This window comes from Heterocephalus glaber, unplaced genomic scaffold, assembly GCF_053883595.1.
Source record: "Heterocephalus glaber isolate CG9 unplaced genomic scaffold, H.glaber_assembly_v1.0 deba00001442, whole genome shotgun sequence".
Lineage (NCBI taxonomy): Eukaryota > Metazoa > Chordata > Mammalia > Rodentia > Bathyergidae > Heterocephalus > Heterocephalus glaber.
The window spans coordinates 13,995,168-14,016,241 of record NW_028258296.1 but is presented as its reverse complement, the minus strand read 5'-3'; the positions used below and the strand labels follow the sequence as shown (position 1 = coordinate 14,016,241).

General features: G+C 38.2%; 1 protein-coding gene and 1 non-coding gene across 2 annotated transcripts in view; one reads left to right on the top strand and one right to left on the bottom strand.

Annotated features, from left to right (window-relative positions):
* The window catches only part of Gipc2 (GIPC PDZ domain containing family member 2), a 438,776-nt gene that overhangs the window by 240,730 nt on the left and 176,972 nt on the right, over positions 1-21,074 (bottom strand). The window lies entirely within an intron of this gene.
* On the top strand, positions 12,106-12,213 carry LOC147827608 (U6 spliceosomal RNA). The gene has a single exon (XR_015452129.1). It is a non-coding gene; the product is annotated as a U6 spliceosomal RNA (small nuclear RNA).

Genomic DNA, 21,074 nt, shown 5'->3' with positions numbered 1-21,074 from the left:
TCTTCCTACTTTGGGTGGCCATCTGCATTCCTTGTCTTCCTTGGCTTGTGGCCACATCCCTCCAATCTCTGCCTTTCTCTTTATCCTCACATTGCCTTCTCTCTCTCTCTCTCTCTCTCCCTCCCTCCCTCCCCCCCCCAATCTCTGTGGGTGTCTTCTCTTCTGTCTGTCACAATTCTCCCTCTGCCTTTCTCTTATAAGAACATTTGTCATTGGACTTAGGGTGTATCCAGATAACCCAGGGGAAATCTCATATCGAGATCTTTAACTTAATTACAAAAACTGTTTTTTGTAATTTTGTCTGCAAACCCGATTTTTTCCATATAAGGTAACATTCACAATTTCCAGGGATTTGGATGTAAACATCTTTGGGGGACCACAATTTGGTTGCCCATTATAAGTAATAAATATGACAAGGAAGAAACAAGTCTGAAAACTATTTGGAAAGTACAGCCAGCAAAAGTTGATAATTAATCAACTTTTTCTGAAGTTGAGTGAAGGGGAGGAGGAGTCAAGAATAATTTCTAACCCCGGGAACCTAGATGGCGCCACCAACTGCAATAGGGAACAAGGACAGAAGAACCCATTTAGGGCTAAGGATGTAGCTTGGGCACTTGTCCAACATGAATGAATCCCTCAGTTCCATCCACAGTATAGAAGAAGAAGAGGGGGTCATTTAATGAAGAAAGTGACTTCCTTTCTAAACATGTTGATTTTGAGGTGCCCATGGGGCATCTAGATGGAGATATTAAGTAGATAATAGAACATAGGTATCTGAATGATAGGTAAGAGAACTGGTCTGAAGATAGAAATTTGGGAGCTTACAAGCATGTACATGGTAACTAAAAGCCTCAAAGAGGAAAACATTTCTCAAAAAATAATGGGTACCAAGAATTCTGGAGGACTGGAAATGGACAGATTGGAAGTTAAGTGGTGAACATTTGTTCTGAATTGGTGAAAGAGAAGATCAAAATGAAGACTCAAACAGAAACCAACAGTTCCAAGAAGATGTGTCCAGAAGACAAGAGAATAGTTTCTGGAAGTGGGGAACCATGAGCAAGGTCAAATAGCAGGGTGAGTAAACCACTGAACCTTGTGCCAGAAGTAGAGGGATACCAGTGGGTAAACAGAGGAAATACAGTCCAGATGAAGGGAAAGGATATGCAATGGCCATGGACATTTCAGTCATGTTCAAAGAACAGAAAGAAAGTCAGTATGATTAGAATAGAGTGAGCCAGGGAAACAAGGAGAGACTTGACAGGTAACAGACATTTTGGTGGTATAGGACCTTTCCAGCCAAGTTAAGGACTGGAGATTTTAATCTGAGTGAAAATAGGACGCTCTCATGGAATTTTCTGCAGAGTAATGACATGATCCATCTTCTGTTTTAACAGGATCATATGGACAACTGTGCGAGAACAAGAGATGAGGCTTGAAAGGTCTACTGGAGACAGATTGTGGGAGCAAAGGGGTCAAGTAGGGAGATTAGTTAGGTTATTGCAATGACCTCAGTAAGAGATGCTGGCAGCTTGGATGAAGGTGGTAGCTACAAAGGTGAAAAGAAAGAATGTAATTGTGGATATATTTAAGGGAGGAGTCAACAAATCAGCTAAAAGATTGGACATAGAAGAGAAAAAGATGAGTCAGAGATAATTCCGGGGATCATCTGGAATATGCTGCTTGTCAGCCAGAGTCACTATCCTTCTATGTGCAAATGTCCACCTTCTCTATATATAAAGGATAAATGGTGAACTTGTCATCACAGCAAAGGCTTAGTCCTGATTTCCAGCCATGCTGCCTGCCTTATGTCCCTTCTACATAACAATTTTGTTGGAGCCATTGTGTGTGAGACTTCCAGGAGCACGTCCAGTGCTATGTCACTGAGACCCAACATGCAAATAAGAACAAAAAAGGTGAGGTTCAAAATAGATGTTGAAGGGCTGGGGATTTAGCTCCGTGATTCTGCTATCTGCCTGGAAAGCGCAAGGTCCCAAGTTCCATCCCCAGTACAAAAAAAAAAAAAAATCTTCCTATTCAAAATAGATGTTGAAGACAGATTGTAAAACATGACAAAAGAAATATAATTACTTCTGAAAAATCTCACAGAATGTTGATTGCCCACCAGAAGGGCATTGATTGTATACCTCACACTTGAAAATGTACAGATGTTCCATCAGAAAACCTATTGATTCACCTCTCAGTGAGAAAGATCTGGGAAATTTTGATTAAATTGAACTTACCAGTGGTATATCATTGCTGAAAAACTTCACACTTACGGAAAACAAAAACGAAGATGCACTTTAAAAGAAAATAAGACAACTACTGATTCTCAATTCCCACTTCCCCATATTGGAAAATCACAAGCTATTAACATTGTAAAATGATACTAACAAGTTGAATAGGTTTGCTTCCCAAACTCGCCGGGTGTTGTTTGAGACATTTAAAGGTTCCAAGCTTGGCACCAGCTCAGGACTATGTGGAAATGACTGAAGAATGTTCTCCACCTTTGGAGCCTCACTAGCATTCAGAACTCCAAATTACAGGAATAAGCTATTGCACATACAAAGTATATGCACTTTGAAATTTATTAGCGTTGCTCTAGCATCTTCTATCCAAAGGCAGCCAGATTCTCTCCCATGGGCATATGACTTCCACTAAGCAGAAGAGGAATCATGCCAGCCTGAGAAGAGTACAATGGGTCCTTCAAAATTTAGGAGTAATCTGACTGTTTTATTAGCTGAAAATAAATGTGAGCATCCTGGAAGTATTTCCCCTGAAACATGTTGCACCTGGGGATTAGAATCCCAAGGAGTCCACAAACATTTATTTAATCCACACTTTTCCTACTCTAAACAGTACTTGGGGACCCATCAGCATGAACACTTTCTTTCTGTTGACTTAGTATTTTCAGAGCACTGGTTATATGCAGCACACTGTGGTTGTACTAGAGTCACAGAGTTGCATTCAGATCACAGCATGGTGGTTGGTCTCAAGGAGTGGACAGGGAGGGGCACGGACAGGAGAAATCAAGCCAGTAGAGAATAGTCAGTGCTGTGACAGAAACATGGGTGGCATGTTGAAGACACTTGGATGAGGCGGGGGAATGGTGACAACTAGGGCTGATCCCTGAAGGAAGAGTTTTCAAGTCCAATGAAATAGTGTGCAAACACACAGTAGGAAAGCACACTCACAGCTGAAACTTAGATCACATCTCTGCTGTGGTTATTACTCTGTCTTATTCACTCTGCCCGCAACCCACCAGCCTTGGTGCTCACCATGGGCACTCTGCCAGGCTGGGGCAAGACTTCTAGCAAAAGAGAAAGCACTGAAGAGGGGGAAGACACAGGGAAAGTGCTAGGGGGCCAGGAACAAGCAGTGACAAGCAAATAGAAGGAAACGACATCTCCAGGAAACAGAAATGTGCCCCTGTGAGAGAAGGAGTGTCACAGGTCAACTGTCATGGAGAGCCTGTCTAAGTGCTAGTTCTGGGAATGTAAGTGTCCCTAAGATATGCTTGAAAATCTTAAGGTCTACCAGAAAGCCAAGTGCAGTAACATGTTGTAAAATGTAAAATGCCAGTGGTTATTGTGAAGGTTATAGAACATGATTACACCCACATCGACTTGGCACATGGTAAAAGCTCAATAAATGTGAATATTAATAAATGTGAATATTATTAAAATGTGAATGTTACTAAATTATTAAGTATTATTCAGGTACAGGAGTCAGAGAAAAGAAAGATAGTTCTAATGAAGGGAAGACAGCCTAGAGATGCTGACAAGCTGAGACACAGACACTGGAGGACATTTCTACTAGGAGACCTAAGATACAGACAAAACTATCCTGGGGTGTGCCAACCTCAAGCAGGAACTCAAGATAACCCTTTGCTCCCTATCCCCCAACATCCATTCTCAAGAAAAAATGCTGCTATGAAGCATCTACATTTATTTTTTATTACTTTAGTTTATTAGTACATGTGTGTAGTACATAATATTACATTCCTTGTGAGAAGTTGCTACATATACACAACACGTCTTAATTCTTCTCATCCCCTTTCCCTTTCCTCCCTCTCTCTCTCCACTCCCTCTCCCCTGCCCCCATTCCTTGACCTCCTTCTCCTTTTTTGTGCATGTCTGCAGTACATAATGCTTACATTCTTTGTGTGGAGTTGGCACATGTACATAGCACATCTCAATTCCTTTTTGCATCCCTTATTCTTTCCTTCCCTCCCTCCTTTTCCTTTCCTCCATCTCTTGATCCCTTCCCCTTTGAGAACAATCTATCTCCCTACTTTCTATTATCTATCTTTTATTTTGTTGTCTGTTTTTACTTTTGATTTCTCATATCAGAGAAACAATGTGATATGTAAGCTTGTGTGTCTAATTTATTGCACTTAACATTATGGTCACAAGGTGCATGTTTTCCTACAAATGACTCAAGTTTATCTTTCTTTATTTCAGAATAGTACTCTATGGTGAGTAAATATCACATTTTCTTTATCCATTCATCTGTTGATGGCCCTATGGGCCATAAAGCAGCTAAATTTAGTGATAGTTATTAAATCATGATAATAATATTCACAATAGCTATATTATTATCACTAGTATTTCCAGTGTCCCAGACACAGTGCTGAAATACTAGCTAATATTCATGTCAGCTAATCCTCAAAGTCAGGATGTAAGTGTGGTAGAGTCTGGTTTTACAGGTGAGGGAGGTTCAGCTCTCAAGAGCCATCTTCTTAAGGACAGCTCTGCTCCACCTATCATATGTAAGGGTAGTGTGACAGTTGAAATTATTCTTTTCAGTTAGCAACTTCTACTATATTCACTTCTTAGTTTTGTTTGTCTAAGAACAGGAAAAAATAGAAGGAGAGGTGCATTTCTTCCCATTGTTATGAAAAAGAAGCAAAGGACAGAAAAGGAAACTGATAGCCTGGATTTAGGAACAAGGATGGGGGTGAGGAATTTTATTTCAGGTTAAACCCTGGTACTATGGTTTGAATGTGTCCCTCCAAAGTTCAAGTGCTGAAACTTGATCTCCAGATGCATGTTAATGGTACTTATAGGTGGGAGGTAATTGGGGTTAGATAGGGTCATGAGGCTGGGGCCTATGATGGCATTAGTGGCTTTGTAAAAAGAGAAAGCGAGAACTACGCTGACTGCTTGCTCTGTCTCACCATGTGATGCCCTCCACCATGTTATGAAGGCCCTGGCAGATACTGAGCAGATGCCAACACCATACTCTTGGATTTCCGAGCCTCCAAAATCATGAGCCAAGTAAAGTTCTGTTCTTCATAAAGTATCCAGTCTTGGGTATTTGGTTAGAGCAAGAGAAGTATACTAAAACACCTGGCATTATCAGTTCCAACTCAATCTTTTGTATTTTCTCTATTGCCTTTATCTTGTATTGAGAATTGATCTTCAACTAAGACTTGATACTGAAAAGCTCTGTAAACGAACGCCCTCTATACACCCTGCCAAGAGGCACCCTTAGAACTTTCCAGCCCCACTAAGTTCTTTCAAGTCCTCAGAAATCAGTCACCCCTCTGTTAATTATGCTGATCTGGAGCTATACAAGATGAAAGGAATTCAACCAATTCATTTTACAAAGCTAGTTCATTTCTGAGAGAGAAAATAATCTTAACCAATATAGGATAAAAAATTCTAAAACATACTGGCCACTCAAACTCATTATATTTTTTGAAAAGCACTTGTCTTAATATAGCAATTCAACTTTCAGAAATGTGAGAAATGTACTATAAGATCTTCTTTTCATCTGTTTTTATTGTCTTTATTATATTTTTAAAATAATTAGCCATAACAAATGTGACAATTAATCTTGATCGTCATTTGATTGGCTTGAGAGATGCCTAGGAGATAACCAGAGTGCACTTGTGGGTGTGTCAGGGGGGCGGGTCATGGGAATGCGACTTTAGGGACCAAGTCTGGTCCTTGGTCCCTTGCTCTCTGGCTCTTCCGGCTGTCTCTCTGTGCTTCCTGGCTGCCATGAGTTGAGGAGCTTTCCTCTGCCAGGCCCTTCTGCCATGCCATTTCTGCCTTGGAGCCAGACAACCACGGACCAAGACCTCTGAAACCATGATCCAGAATAAACCTTTCCTCCTTCAAGTTGTGTATCCAGGTATTTGGTCCCAAGGATAAAAAGCTGACTAATATACCAAAGTAAGGCCTATTCCCACAAAAAACAGTGGTCCAACAAGACTTTTTTAATCCCATATATATTTACTATCTTAAATATTCTGCTTTTACCTAATGGATTGTGAATCTGTTGATTTCTCATCAGATTGCAGTAAGTATTTGTGTTTTATATCATGAGGAGAGTTGTGTATAAATGTTCATGATAGTCAAATCTTTTCTGTGGATTATATCTTTTATCAGTATCCTGTCAATTTTGTCAGTATCATTGTCCCATTCATGATTTTGCCTTTACCTTATTTTATCCTTCATTAATAGAAGTCAATGCCCTTTAACCATATTCAACATCCATTCCACATTTTTAAAAAACCTTAGAAAACTAGAAGAAAGAGTATCTATTCAAAGACAAGAACTATATCAAATCTAACAGAAAATAAAGACATTCTCATCTTAATATCAGTAGTAAGAAAAAAAGCCCTGCTAGTGATATTATTTTTAAATTTTGGAAACACTAGCCAAAAATGAAAAAAGTACTAAAAGAAATAAGTAATGAGAAGATAAGCATAAAATCATAACTAGTGACAAATGATATAACACTGACAAACCATACCCAGTTGTGTACTTGAAGAAATTACTACATAATAACCAACAATCCTCTTACTCCCAAATACAGGAAAATACAAGTAAATCTTTAGCTACTCTTAGATTGTAAAGATCTTTAAAGGCAGACAGAATGTTGTTTCTAATTAGAAAATTCTGACTTGATAGCAATATAAAACTTCTTCAAATTCAATTTGTACTGCCAGGAGAATGGCAGATAAAAACAATTTCCAGACAGTAGGTCAGACTTTCTGATATACAAAAGAAGCTCATCTAAATTTTAAGATTAAAAAAGAAAAAAAAAACATTTCAAGCATGCCAACAGAAAGATAAAGGGCATACAAAGGCAATTCAAAGTGCAAATCACACCAATAAATAAAATTTAATTTCACTAGTAGTTGAAAAATGTGAAGTCGAATAATATGCCACTTTTGCCTCTCAAAGATTAGAAATGGGAATGAATAATGAGTACTCCCATACATTCATAGTAGGAATGTGCATTTTTGCATATTTTAATAAAATAATTAAATCCTATTCAAAACCTTTAAAAGGCACATATTTTGACCCAGTGATTCCATTTCTAATATTTATTCTAGGTAAATAACTGCATATACACAAAAATGCACACACAAGGATGTTTGCAATGGCAAGAAGCAGACAAACCCAATGCAGGATTAATAATTCTGATGCACTCACATAGTGAAATATGCTTATCATTAAAATTGATTCTCTAGAATACTTAACGCCTAGATGATTTACACTAATGTACACTAAAGATATAAATGGGAAAAATATTAGTCACTAAAAAGGGATTATGGAGTATTTTTTATTCTTTTTTGTGTTTGTCTATGTTTCCTAATTTTTCTGTAATAACAATGTGCCACTTCTGAACAAAAACATTTCAACTCTTCAACTTCCTCTCACAAAAGCCTATTGAACAGAAAGTTTCTGCAGCCTTACAAAGTAGTTATTACCTCTGCATCTGAAGTGAAGAAACTGAAGTACAATATGGTACTTTAGTAACTTCCCCAAAGTCACTCAGATACTAAAAAGAAAAGCCAAGTTTCAATCCAGAACTCCTTGATATAAGTCATGACTTTTTCCACTAAATCCAGCTGCCTGTCAGTTTGATAAATTCCTGGCCAGCCCTCAAAACTCATCTACATGATAGCACTGGCTTCTAACCAACGACTCTTGGTGTCCAAAATCTCAAAGTTGATGAAGCAAGACAAGAAACCAATAAAATTTTAGAAATAATTGTATTAAAAACAGGCTGTTATCAAACAATCTCTTTGGAGTCACCATAAGATATACAGAACAAAGACCCTGATCAGGTTACTTTCCTCTGAAAACTTTACTGACATTGAGACAGAAAATCCATCAAAATCTCAAGATGTCAAGTTAGACACACAATGGGGTATTACACCACATGTTCTGTATCTTCAAAAACGCTGGCATAATTCCAAGCAATCTATCCTTATTTCATGTTCTACCTACATTTGGAAGCATCAAAAGTCACAAAGTTTTGATTTAAAAAGTACTCTGGTGGATAAGACATTCTGCTCTGGGGGTCCTTAGCTGATGACATGCTACCTGTCATTCTTGATGGGCCATAGTTCATGTGACCAACTTCAGAAACTTACCTGAAATCATCCACAATTTCATGATGACTTCCTCACCACACCCATATTTTCAGACTCGTAATGAATTTCATATGTTATCACTCTCTAAGGGGGCAGCATTTTAATTAAGTAATTTTTTTCAAGCTATATAAAGGATTTCCTTTTGTTCCAGTGTAGAGGGCATTGGAGGAAGAGTCTATATTTTATGTTATTCATTATTTCAAACTTCAATTTTAGCTTTAGGATGTCTGAAGTCTTCAACTAACAGGTATGCTCATTACAATGGAATACCACTCACCCTTTAAAAGAAGAAGAAAATCCTACCATTGGTGACAAAAGAGATGAACCTAGAAGGCATTGATAATGTGAACTAGGACACAGAAAGACAAATATTGCACGTTCTCATTTACATGTGGAATCTTAAAAAGTCAAAGTCATAGGAACAGAGTGAAAGAGCGGTGGGAGTAGCAACATGGAGAGGTGCTGATGACATGGTATAAAGTTGGAGCAACAAGATGAACAAGTTCTGGGGGTTCAATGCACAGCATGGTAACTATCGTTAATTGTCATGTACTGGGTACTTGAAACTGAAAGATATTGAGTACTTTCACCAGAACAAAAGAGGTAACTGTGAGATGATACATGTGCTCATTAGCTCAGTTTTGGTAATCCTTTTCTGATATGTGTACCAAAATATTACATTATACACATTGAATATGAACAAATTTTGTCAGCTATATCGCAACAAAGTTAGAAAACTATAAAGTAAGCTAGGCACACGCGCATTGCTTCTTAAACTGCTTAGAACAAATGGCGTACAGACATTCATGGAGCCAGCTTTGAGTCTGAAAGACTAAGAAATTGCAACAGGGAAACATCTATAGGGGAAAGAGAAGCAAAAAACAAGCATGCCAGGATGAAGTTTTCAGGAAGCTATTAGTTGTTCCAAATCTTTCGAAAAGCCTTTCCCTAAAGTGCCTACCAATCTCACTTCAAATAACTCTGAATTTCAGCCCTAGGTGAAGATCTTTTCTCTCACTCTAGTTTGATGCAAAGAGAATAGAGAAAACAGAAAGATAAAAATACCTATGAGTATACTGTGATCCTGTATTATATTGCATCGAATAAGGCAGTTACTACAGTATTCATTGTACTTGATTTACTTAGTGTTGAAAGCTCTACAGAGTAAAAGGTGTAACTGTTTTGTTCACTGTAAGTTAGATGTGCGAATTCGTGATCCTCTGATACTAAAACAAAGTCCTTTGTTGGAGGCTAACCTCCTTCTCTCTGTTGTGAAACAAGAATGGCACTTTATTGTTTAAACTCCATCCCCGCTTACCAGGGTGGCAATCTCTAGCACAATTTCACCAATAAGAGCTCTACATCCTGCTCTTCCCTGTCCCTGAACTACAGTTGACTATGAACCTTGCAAAGAGAAGAGATTCCAGCACAAACAAAATGATCCCACCCCTCCGCTTAAACCTTCATAAGAAAAAACTTTTTAAAAAGCTAAAGAACTTTCCAAAAAGTGTAAAAGACACCAGCAGCTGTCCTAGGACATAATAATACAAGACAATATTCCTGTGAAAAACTTAGATAAAAATCCAGAAAGCATCCAAAATGATTGTCACTCTGAAGTCAACATCTGTGTTGATGGAAAATTAAGGCAAAACACACATCAGCATTCAAAATTCAAACACAGTTCCCAAGTGAAGCTTTAGAATTCCATTGGTTTCTAGAAGGAAAAAAATAGATCTCCTAAGTTTTGTAAAATTTTATACAAGGGCAGCCAAATTCAACCACACAAGACTGTCTTTCATCTGTGTGTTTTGGGAAACAATTAGAAAAAAATAAAATTGAAGTTTTTGTTGTTTGTGTTCTTAGTTTGGGAGGGGGCAAAACCTAAGCGTCTCCAGCATCTCCTCCTTCAAGCCTATGGTTCTTCTGAGCAACAGACACAAGCCGTGGTATTTGGGCCTGATGATGGGGTTCTTTTCCTGTCTAGTCATTGATTTTTCCATTCTACAAAGCAGTCATGAATGTTGTGCTTATGTGCTCTATTAAAGCAACATTCCTGTCCACCAGGGAGGGCTGCCTCTCATGTGCCTCCACTTTTAAAAAATACATATCCCTCCCTCCCATTCCTGTTCTCCCTTCAAAGGATGGGTCACAGTGGAAAGATTACTTCACTGTTCTTATAAAATACAGAACATTCCCACTTCCTGAAGGAACCACACCCTTGAATCAGCAAAAGAGGATACTAAGGATGCACCAAAATGAGATGTTATAGGGGCACTCATCCTGTCTTCTCTTGAATGTCAACTTCCTTAAGGCTGGAAATTATCAATGTTCCTTATAGTACAGTACCAAGTATAGCCTTATAGACGAGTGAATTCACAAGAGAAACCAATGATGAAACCCAAAAGGCTTTTTTTTTTTTACTTTTATGTCTCTGTTTAATGGTATCTTTTAAAAGAAGACAATGGAACAAGGATAAAAGGAGAGAGTATGAAGAAGTTGAATCGCACTTTACATATCCATGTCCAAGCCTCACAGATAAAGAGTGGAGGTTTGTAAGGGGCAAGTAACTTGTCCATGGCACACAATTAATAATGACAGAGCCAGATTTCAAACCACTGCCTGATGATCCCTGAGCGTCAGTATTTCTACATCATGGGCTTAGCACACCACTCTTGGCCACCAAGCTAATAGTCTGAGAGAAGGAAAGCCACACCTCTATGATAAAATCATTTTATTCTTAAAGTTTGATAAAGCAGTATCAAAAAAGTTCATCACCATAAAGCAACCTTAGGAAAACATCCACAAACTCTCAAGTTTTAAGCAACATAACCTTTTGATGAGTTGTCTGTAATAACATAGCTACAAAAACTTTATATAATGAAGCAACCTGCTTCATCGAATTACTACCTACAATCCAATGAAGTGTTAGAGGAAACATATTATTTTTCTATTGATAAATAACAAACTACAACAAATTTAATGACTTTTAAAAAATACCACTTACTAGTACACAGTCTGTAAGTCAGACATCCAGCATGGCATGGCTGGATTTTTACTCCAGATTTTACAAAGCTGAAATCAGTGCGTTGGCCAGGCTATCTCTTGGCTGAAGGCTCTGGGGGGAAAGTCCACCTCTAAGTTCATGCTTGTTGTTTGCAGAATTCAGTTCCTTGTTCTTGTAGGACAAAGTTCCCAGTTTCTTGCTAGCTGCTGCCAGCCAATGAAGACTTTGCTTTAAAAGCCTCATAAATTCCCAACACCATGAAAAAAGCAGTAGGGCCTGAGAAATTAGTTCAGGCCCACCTTGATAATCTCCTTTTCTAAAGTCAATTGTGCTGTATCACATAAATTAATCATGGGAGGAAAATCCATCAAACTGCTAGTTTGGAGGATTAAGTGGAGCATGTTGACTAGAGGAAGAGGTGGGAAATCTTGGGACCATCCTCAAATTCTAGTAGGAAACAGCATAGATTTAAATTAATGTAAACAATAGATTGAACAAAAGAAACCAAACACCATCAGTACATACTGTTTCATTCCATTTAAGTTCAAAACAGACAAAAATTCATCAGTGCTGTTAGAAATCAAGATAGCCGTGACCTTTGGGGTCAAGGAGGAATAGACACAATAACAAACAAGAAAAACAAGTGCTCACTCAAAACTGAAGGCTAGGGAAAAAGAGTTCCACGGCAACCAAGAGTATGCCTCCAGTGCTCGCTTAGGCAGCACATACACTAAAACTGGAATGGAGACAGAGAAGGTTAGCGTGGCCCCTTCACAAGGATGACACGCAAATTTGTGAAACATTCCATATTTTTATACCAGTTGCACCAATATCTCCGAAGTAAACTCTGTTCACTGTATGAAAATGACTGCATATTTGACAAATTTAAATGTTGTTGGAATAGATCTGACAGTCTTGTCATGGCTGGATCTTACACTAATTTCTTCAAAATGTTCGACAGGAACACAAAGCGAGATATAATCCTAGAAGCATCACAAGAAAACAATAAACCTCGCATGGTTTTGAAGCCATGCAAAGTCTGTGCAACAGCAAGCAAAAGAAAGATGAAGTAAGTGTTGACAGCCTAGATTTCAACAAGAAAATCCTTCATACAGCCTGGCACCCCAAGGAAAACATCATTGCTAATAGCTACTATAATCTATCTGTATGTATTTCAAGACAAAGTGAGTTAGGATTGGCATTCCTAGCCACTTCCTGCTTTGTTGAGATAGGTGAATCTAGCATTCGTACCTATAAGAGAGGTCCATGCGACACCCCTTCCAGTGTCTGACAGTGTGCCATTCAACAGCACATGTTTACAGCTACATGGAGAAAGCTCTGTGGTTTCTTCACTGTGTTCTCCATGTCTGCTAGCCATTTAGGTAAGGGTAGGGCACTTTTAATTTAAATGACTTCCTGCACCATTTTGCCTAATGGACTAGATGGGACTGTGTCAACATGGATTTACTCCACTTTTTGTGCTTTCCATTGTGATGACATCAAACACAGTGAACGCCTTCAGTCATGCTGTGGGATTTAATTGTGTGACCTCATTACTGTATCATTTGTGGGGTACACCCTTTGCCTTTTTTTTTGGTACCAGGGATCGAACTCAGGTTCTTATGCTTGCCAGACAAGCGACAGAACCACTGAGCTAAATCCCCAGCCTGCCCTTTTTAAATTAAACATAGCTCATTCTCACTGGGGCTGGTAGCATTCCTCCTCTCTGGCCTCCTGGACTGTCCCCCTCCCATCGCTCTTACCCTTGCCCCTTCCATCCAGTCTCGGTGGTGGTATGTCACAGAAAAGAACAAAAGCACACAAAATGAGTCCATTTGGGGTCAGTGGTAAAGGGGTATACACTGCAGACAAACGTTTAATGACAGTTGGCTGTAATCACTCCTTGCCATGTCTGGCAATGAAAATAAGGAGGGGAAAGTCTCCTACTGAATAAAAGGGACAAAGAATGAAGACTCCAGTTTTCTTTTTCCTTTTATTCCACCTCTTTAAGCCAATATTTTGTGTCATACCCTTGGGTGCCATGAAATGAAATGGGTTTCCATTGTTTTGTTGGTATTTTTTATTTTCAACAGATGTTCTTCTTCATGGAGAAGGAGAGGTATTGGCGCTGTGTGAACATGTTCTGAACATATATGGCATTAAGGATTTCATGATCTATAAATGCTACTAGAAGAGGTGAGGGAAAGGAAAGAGGGAAGGAAAAATATGAGAAAAGAAGGGAAAATGGAAACAAAGTTTTTATAAATAGGGAGGGGTGGAGGGGTGGAAGGGAAGGAAGGGGGATGGGGAAAAACAAGAACCAAGATATGTCATGTACGGGTATAAATTCCCAGTGATGAATCTGATCATAATATATACCTAAATGTACCAATAAACTTAATGGGATAGAAAATGCTACTAGAGATTTTTTTTACTGTAGTTATGAGAGTATTGGATGCATTGTATCTATACTTAACTCATCTGTTAATGAAATTACTGTGAGAACCAAATTTGTAGGACTTCATTTTTAAAGCTTTTTATAGTTTTTAATTCATTTTTGCCTTACTAAATACTAAGTGAAAGACTTAAAAGTGTTTTTAACAATTTAAAACATTTTTGTCACTCAATCATCTAAGAGCAGAAAACTAACGTTGAGTAATTCCATAGGAAAAAGTGACACTACACCAAATACTTTTTTGTATTTTATTGCCATCCAATCAGAATCAAAATGAAATGTAATTCGCCATAGATATTTTTTCTTGTTTTTTGTTTTTCAAAGCTTATATTAAAGACAAACTTTTAAAGGTACAATATTCAAAAAGTGGTAAATGGACTCCAACTGCTCCCTCAAATAAAGATTTAGATCTGTATATGAGTGCATTTTCCTTAAGTGGTGATCTCCAAAGGTGAGGAGGATCCCTGGTTTTAATAGATAGAATGCACATTTGTCAGTCTGCAGAAGCTTTCATGGAAAAAGAAGAAGTAGACTTTATTTTTAAGAGATGAATCAGCAGGCAATTATATTATAAAGAATGGTAGTATATTTTGTTTGAGCAGTAATATAACAATCATAAATACAGAGGACTCTTGAGTGCTTACAGTCCCACTACCTATTGTTCTACTCTTTGGTAATAAAAATAATTAATTCCACCATATTTCCTCTCCATTATGCAACTATTATGTCTTGTAAATTAAGTTTTAGCACACAGGAGAAATTTCATATAATAAAATTACTGTATCTTTTGCACTAAAAAAAAAAGGTGAGGCCTATGTCCATATGGAACTTAAGATTCTGTCAGAGAAGACAGAGACTAGGAAGGAAACATCTACAATAAACTGTGACGAGTATGCTACTTGAGAAAGTAAGGGAGTGCTCTGTCGGTAAATAAGGTGTGATCAAAATATACAGTGAATGGTTAATTTTTTAATGTACGACAATAAACTACACATTGCTATTAATCCCCCTTAAAATGCTCCCTTTACTTTAAACACACTTATCCCATCATTCTTACCACTTTCTGAAGCAGTTCTATGGCTATCTCAATGTCCTGAATCAATTGAAAATGCTATCTTTCATAATCATTTTGACTTTGGGGACAAGCAAGAAGTCACACCATACCAGATCTTGTGATTTAGGTGGATTAAAAATACATGGTGATGTTTTTACAAGCCTGCCTTTTGGCTGAATAGCAGCATTTACTGTATTTTTTATTACACCTTGTAAATACACTCATGAAAGAAGACTTCCAGAACTGCTTCAGAAAGTGGCAGGAATGATAAATGTGTTCAAAGCAAAGTGCACTGTAGAGGAGATTAATGGCAATGTGACTTTTACTGTAATTTTTTTTAATTTAAACATTCATTGTATATTTTGATCACATTTCATTCAGCAAGGATCCTAAACTAGTCTAAGAGGTCAAAAAATTATATTTTTAAAAAGTAAAGATTAGGCAGCAAAGAAGGAGTAATAGTTGACTCAGTTGCATAGGTTAACTGTGGATGGATCATTACCTGTAAGACATGACTGCATGAAGTCCATGTGCGTGCGCTTTCTCTCTCTCTCTCTCTCTCTCTCTCTCCCTCTCATTTCAAGAATGCCCTGTGGACCACGGGAGACATCCATCCCTGGACATTCTTCCTCAAGCAGAGTATTCACAGGCTAGCACATGAGGAACCACCCCTGCTGCACAGCGTTTTCATGCTCAGGGTCTGGACTCAGACTGCCTGGCTTGGAATCTGACTCCACCACTTGCTAATTAAGCTTCTGCACCACTAAAAAGTCATAAATGCATATCTGTGTCTTTAAGACAGGGGACACCTGTCTTCCGGGGCAAGACTCCTTAGACTCATTCCTCACAGGTGCCGCCCCCACGGATGTTTGAATGCACGTGAGGGAGACTGCCTGTCCCAGCACTCTCCCGACCTGCCAGCCACACCTACTCATCACTTCCCAGCCACTTCGGCTCTCTCTCTTTTTTATTTGTTAAATTCTTTTATTGGTACATTGTAGGTATACAACACAGTTACATTTCTCATTGGGAATTGTACCTTTACATGATGCATCTTGGTTCTTATTTTTTCCCCATTCCTAGCCCTCCCTTCACGACCTCCACCCTTCCCTATTTACAAAGACTTTATTTCCATTTTTTCCATTTCTCAGCATTTTTCCTTTCCCTTCGTTCCTTTCCCCTGCCCCTCCCACGACCCCTACCCCTTGGGACCTTTTATTCCTAATTTGCATTATCGATTATTCATTCTAATCATTGGTATATTTTAGGTATACAATATAATGACATTCATCATTGGAAATTTGCACCTTTACATAATCCATCTTGGTTCTTATTTTTCACCCTTGCCCAGCCCTCCCTTCAACCCCTCCAGTCCTCCCTATTTACAAAGATTTTGTTCCCATTTTTCCATTCTATCCTTTCCCCTACCCCTCCCACTTCCTTCCCCTTTGCCCCTTTTCTTCCTATTTCACATGACCTATTATACATTTAGTCCTTATTTACACTTTCAGTTTCTCACACCAGAGAAACTATTCAGTATTTATACATGTGTGTCCTATTCATTCCACTTAAGAGTATCGCCTCAATGTCCATCCACTTAGCTATAAATGTCTCTAATTTCTCATTTTTGATGGCTGAGTAGTACTCCATTTTATTTAAAAAAAACACATTTTCTTTATCCAGTCTCCAGTTGATGGAAATTTGGGCTGTTTCCAAGTTTTAGCTATTACAAACTGTGCTGCTATGAACATGGGTGCACATATATCACTGTGGTATGATTCTTTTAATTCTTTGGGGAAGATCCCCAGCAGTGGAATAGCAGGGTCAAATGGGACTTGCAGTCCTAGTTCTTTGAGGTATCTCCATACTGATTTCCACAGTGCTTGCATGAGTCTACACTCCCACCAGCAGTGGAGCAGGGTTCCTCTTTCCCCACAGCCCCACCATCATTTGTTACTGGTTGACTTCATGATAGCAGCCATTCTTGCTGGAGTGAAGTGGAATCTCAGCATTGTTTTCATTTGCATCTCTTGAATGACCAGTGATGTTGAACATTTTTTCATGTATTTATTTGCTATTTCTACTTCTTTGTGTGAGAAATGTCTGTTCATTTCAGATGCCCATTTTTCAATTGGATCTTTAAATTTGGGAGGTCTGATCTTTTTAAGTTCTTTATAGATTTGAGATAGTAGACCTTTGTCTGAGGAAGAGCAGGTGAAGATTTTTTCCCACATTGTGGGTTGTCTCTTCACACTGCTGGTGGTTTCTCTTGTTGTCCAGAAGCCTTTTAATAAGAAGAGATCCCACTTGTTGATTGTTTGTGCTAGTTCACAGGAAACTGAGGTTTTGTTCATAAAATCTTTTCCTACACTGATGTCTTCAAGAGTTCTACCTAACATCTATTCCAGCCAGTTCACCGTTTCTATTTTAATATTTAGATCTTTAATCCATTTTTGATTTTAGTTTAGTGCATGGTGGGAGATATAGGTCTGGTTTAATTCTTTGGCAAGTTGAAACCCAATTTTTCCAGCACCATTTATTAAAGAGGCTATCTTTCCTCCAGTGAGGGTGTTTGGCTCCTTTGTCGAAGATGAGGTGGCTGAGTGTGTCTGGCGTTGTTTCTGCATCTTCTAATCTGTTCCACTGGTCCTCAGGTCTGTTTTTTTGCCAGTACCATGCTATTTTTATCACAGTTGCTTTGTAGAATAGTTGTAAGTTGGGGATTGTGATACCCCCTGCCGTGTCTCTGTTAACTAGAATTGCTTTTGCTATTCTGGGTCTCTTCTTGCTTCAAATGAATTTTTGGATTGTTTTCTCAAGGTCCGTGAAGTATGCTGCTGGGATCTCAATTGGAATTGCATTAAATCTATATAGCAGTTTTGGAAGTATGGCCATTTTCACTATAGTAATCCTTCCTACCCAGGAGCAGGGAATGTCTGTCCATTTTCTGATATCATCTTCAATCTCTCTTTTCAGAGTGCCATAGTTTTCAGAGAAGAGGTCTTTGATTTCTTTCGTTAGGATGATTCCTAGGAATTTCAGTTTTTTGGATGCTATTGTGAAAGGAATTATTTTCCCTATTTCTCTCTCAGTGAGTCTGTCATTTGTATAGAGGAAAGCTATTGATTTTTGTGTGATGACCTTGTAACCAGCTACTTGGCTGAATTTGGTTATTAAGTCTAGAAGACTTTTGGTGGAGTTCTTGGGGTCTTCTATATAGAGTATCATGTCATCTACAAATAATGACAATTTGACTTCTTCATTTCCTATCTTTATTCCTTTTCTTTCTCTTGTCTAATTGCTGTGGCTAATGTTTCCAAAACTATATTGAACAAAAGTGGTGATAGTGGACATCCTTGTCTTCTTCCTCATTTTAGTCTGAAGGATTTCAGTTTTTGACCACTTAGTATGATATTGGCTGCTGGTTTTTCATAGACGGCTTTTATCAGTTTGAGGTAGAGACCATCTACTCCAATTTTTTTAGGGTTTTTATCACAAATGTGTGTTGGATTTTGTCAAATGCTTTTTCTGCATCTATGGAGATAATCATACGGTTTTTGTCCTTGGCTCTATTGATATAGTGTATTACATTGATTGATTTTCATATATTGAACCATCCCTGCATCCCTGGGATGAATCCCACTTGATCAGGGTGTATGATCTTCTTGATGATCTTCTGCATTCTATTTGCCATTATCTTATTAAGGATTTTTGCATCTATGTTCATTAGTGAGATTGGCCTATACTTCTCTTTCAGTTGGGTCTTTCTCTGCTTTGGGGATCAAGGTGATGCTTGCTTCCAGGAATAATTTGGGAGTATTGCTTCCCTTTCAATTTTATTGAAGAGTTTAAACAGTAGTGGTAGCAGTTCCTCTCTAAATGTCTTGGAGAATTCATCAGTGAAGCCATCAGGACCCAGACTTTTCTTAGTTGATAAGTTTTTAATTACATTTTCAATTTCATTGGTTGATATTGGGTTGTTCAGAATTTTTAGGTCTTCTTCATTCTACCTTGGTTGGTAATTCATATGTATCTAGGTATCTGTCCATTTCTTCTGTATTGTCCATCTTATTGACGTATAGGTTCTGGAAGTAGGTATTGATGATCCTCTGGATTTCTGCTGGGTCTGTTGTATTTTCACCCTTTTCATTCCTAATTGCATGGATTTGGGCCTTTTCTTTCCTTTTTCTGATAAGGTTGGCTAAGGGTTTGTCAATTTTGTTGATTCTTTCGAAGAACCAACTCTTGGCTTCATTGATTTTTTGTATCATTCTCTTAGTCTCCATTGCGTTGATTTCTCCTCTGATCTTTATAATTTCCTCCCTTGTGTGAGCTCTGGGTTTGTCATGCTCTTCTTTTTCTAGAAGCTTGAGGTTCAGCATCAGGTTGTTTAATTGGGCTCATTCTGTTTTCCTAATATGAGTATCCACTGCTATGAATTTCCCTCGTAAGACTGCTTTCATTGTGTCCCATAGATTCCGATATGTTGTATTGTCATTGTCACTTAATTGAAGGAACGGTCTGATTTCTTCTTTAATTTCCTCTGTGACCCATTGGTTATTCAAAAGTGTGTTGTTCAATTTCCACGTATTTATGAAATTCTTTGAGTTTCTTTTGCTATGGATCTCCAATTTCATTGCACTATGGTCTGATAATATACAGGGGATAACTTCAATTCCTTTGCACTTACTTAAACATGTTCTATGTGTGAGTATGTGGTCTATTTTGGAGAATGACCCATGTGCAGCTGAGAAGAATGTGTATTCTGATTTTGTGGGGTGGAAGACTCTGTAAACATCTGTTAAGTTCATTTGTTCAAGAGTTCAATTGAGTTCTAATATTTCTTTGCTTATTTTTTGTCTAGTTGATCTATCTATTTGTGACAGTGGGGTGTTGAGGTCCCCCACTACAATTGTATTAGTGCATAGATGACTTTTCATGTCCATTAGTATTTGTTTTATATACTTGGGTGCACTAGTGTTTGGTGCATAGATATTTATGATTGTCATCTCTTCATGTTGGACTGTTCCCTTTGCAAGGATGTAGTGTCCTTCTTCGTCTCTCTTAATCAGTGTTGGCTTGAAATCTACTTGATCTGCAAAGAGGATAGCTACTCCTGCTTTTTTTCAGGTTCCCGTCACATGGAGTATTGTTTTCCACCCTTTAACTTTCAGTCTGTGAGTTTCATTTTGAATTAAGTGTGTTTCTTGTATGCAGCATATTGTTGGATTTTGCTTCTTGACCCATTCTGCCAATCTATTTCTTTTGATTGGTGAATTGAGACCATTAACATTGATGGTTATAACTGAAATGCATTGATTTGTCATTTCTTTTTGTTGGATTCTCCCCCTTTACATTTAATTTCTTGTCACACCGGATGGGTTCATTCTGCTTTGCTTCCTGGGGTTGTGATCCTCAATGTCTGTTCCTAGGATATTGTGTAAAATTCTTTCGAGTGCTGGTTTGGTATTCACGAAGTTCCTAAGGTGCTCTTTGTCATGAAAGTATCTTATTTCTCCATCAGTTTTGAAAGATAGTTTTGCAGGGTACATCAATCTGGGTTGGAGGCTGTTTTCTTTTAGGGCTTGGAATATGTCACTCCAAGCCCTCCTTGCCTTGATGGTTTGTGTTGAGAAGTCTGCTGTGATTCTCATGGGCTTTCCTTTGTATGTGATTTGTTTCTTTTCTCTGACTGCTTTTAGAACTTTGTTCTTCTGTTGTGTTTCTGGAATCTTAACAATTATATGCCTATGTTTTTTTATCAAGGCTATTTGGAGTCCTATATGCCTCATTTATCTTTATGTCAAGTTCTTTTCCCCTGCTTGGGAAGTTTTCTGCCATTACTTCTGTGAACAGGTTTTTATGTCATCTGCACTCTCTCCTGTTTCTTCATTGAGCCCGATCAGTCTTATGTTATTCTTCTTTGCATCATCTAGCAGCTGCTGGATTGATTTCTCATGTCCCCTTATAATTTTGAAGCAATTTTTCTTTTCCTGGTCACTAATTGCAATCTTATCTTCTATATCTGAAATTCTGTCCTCACATTGGCTCATTCTGCTGTGTAGACTTTCAATGGAGTTTTTCATGTCCTGGAAATCTATTTGCATCTGTTTTATGGATTCCATTTGTTTCTCATGTTGGGATTCCATCATGTTCCTGAGCTCCT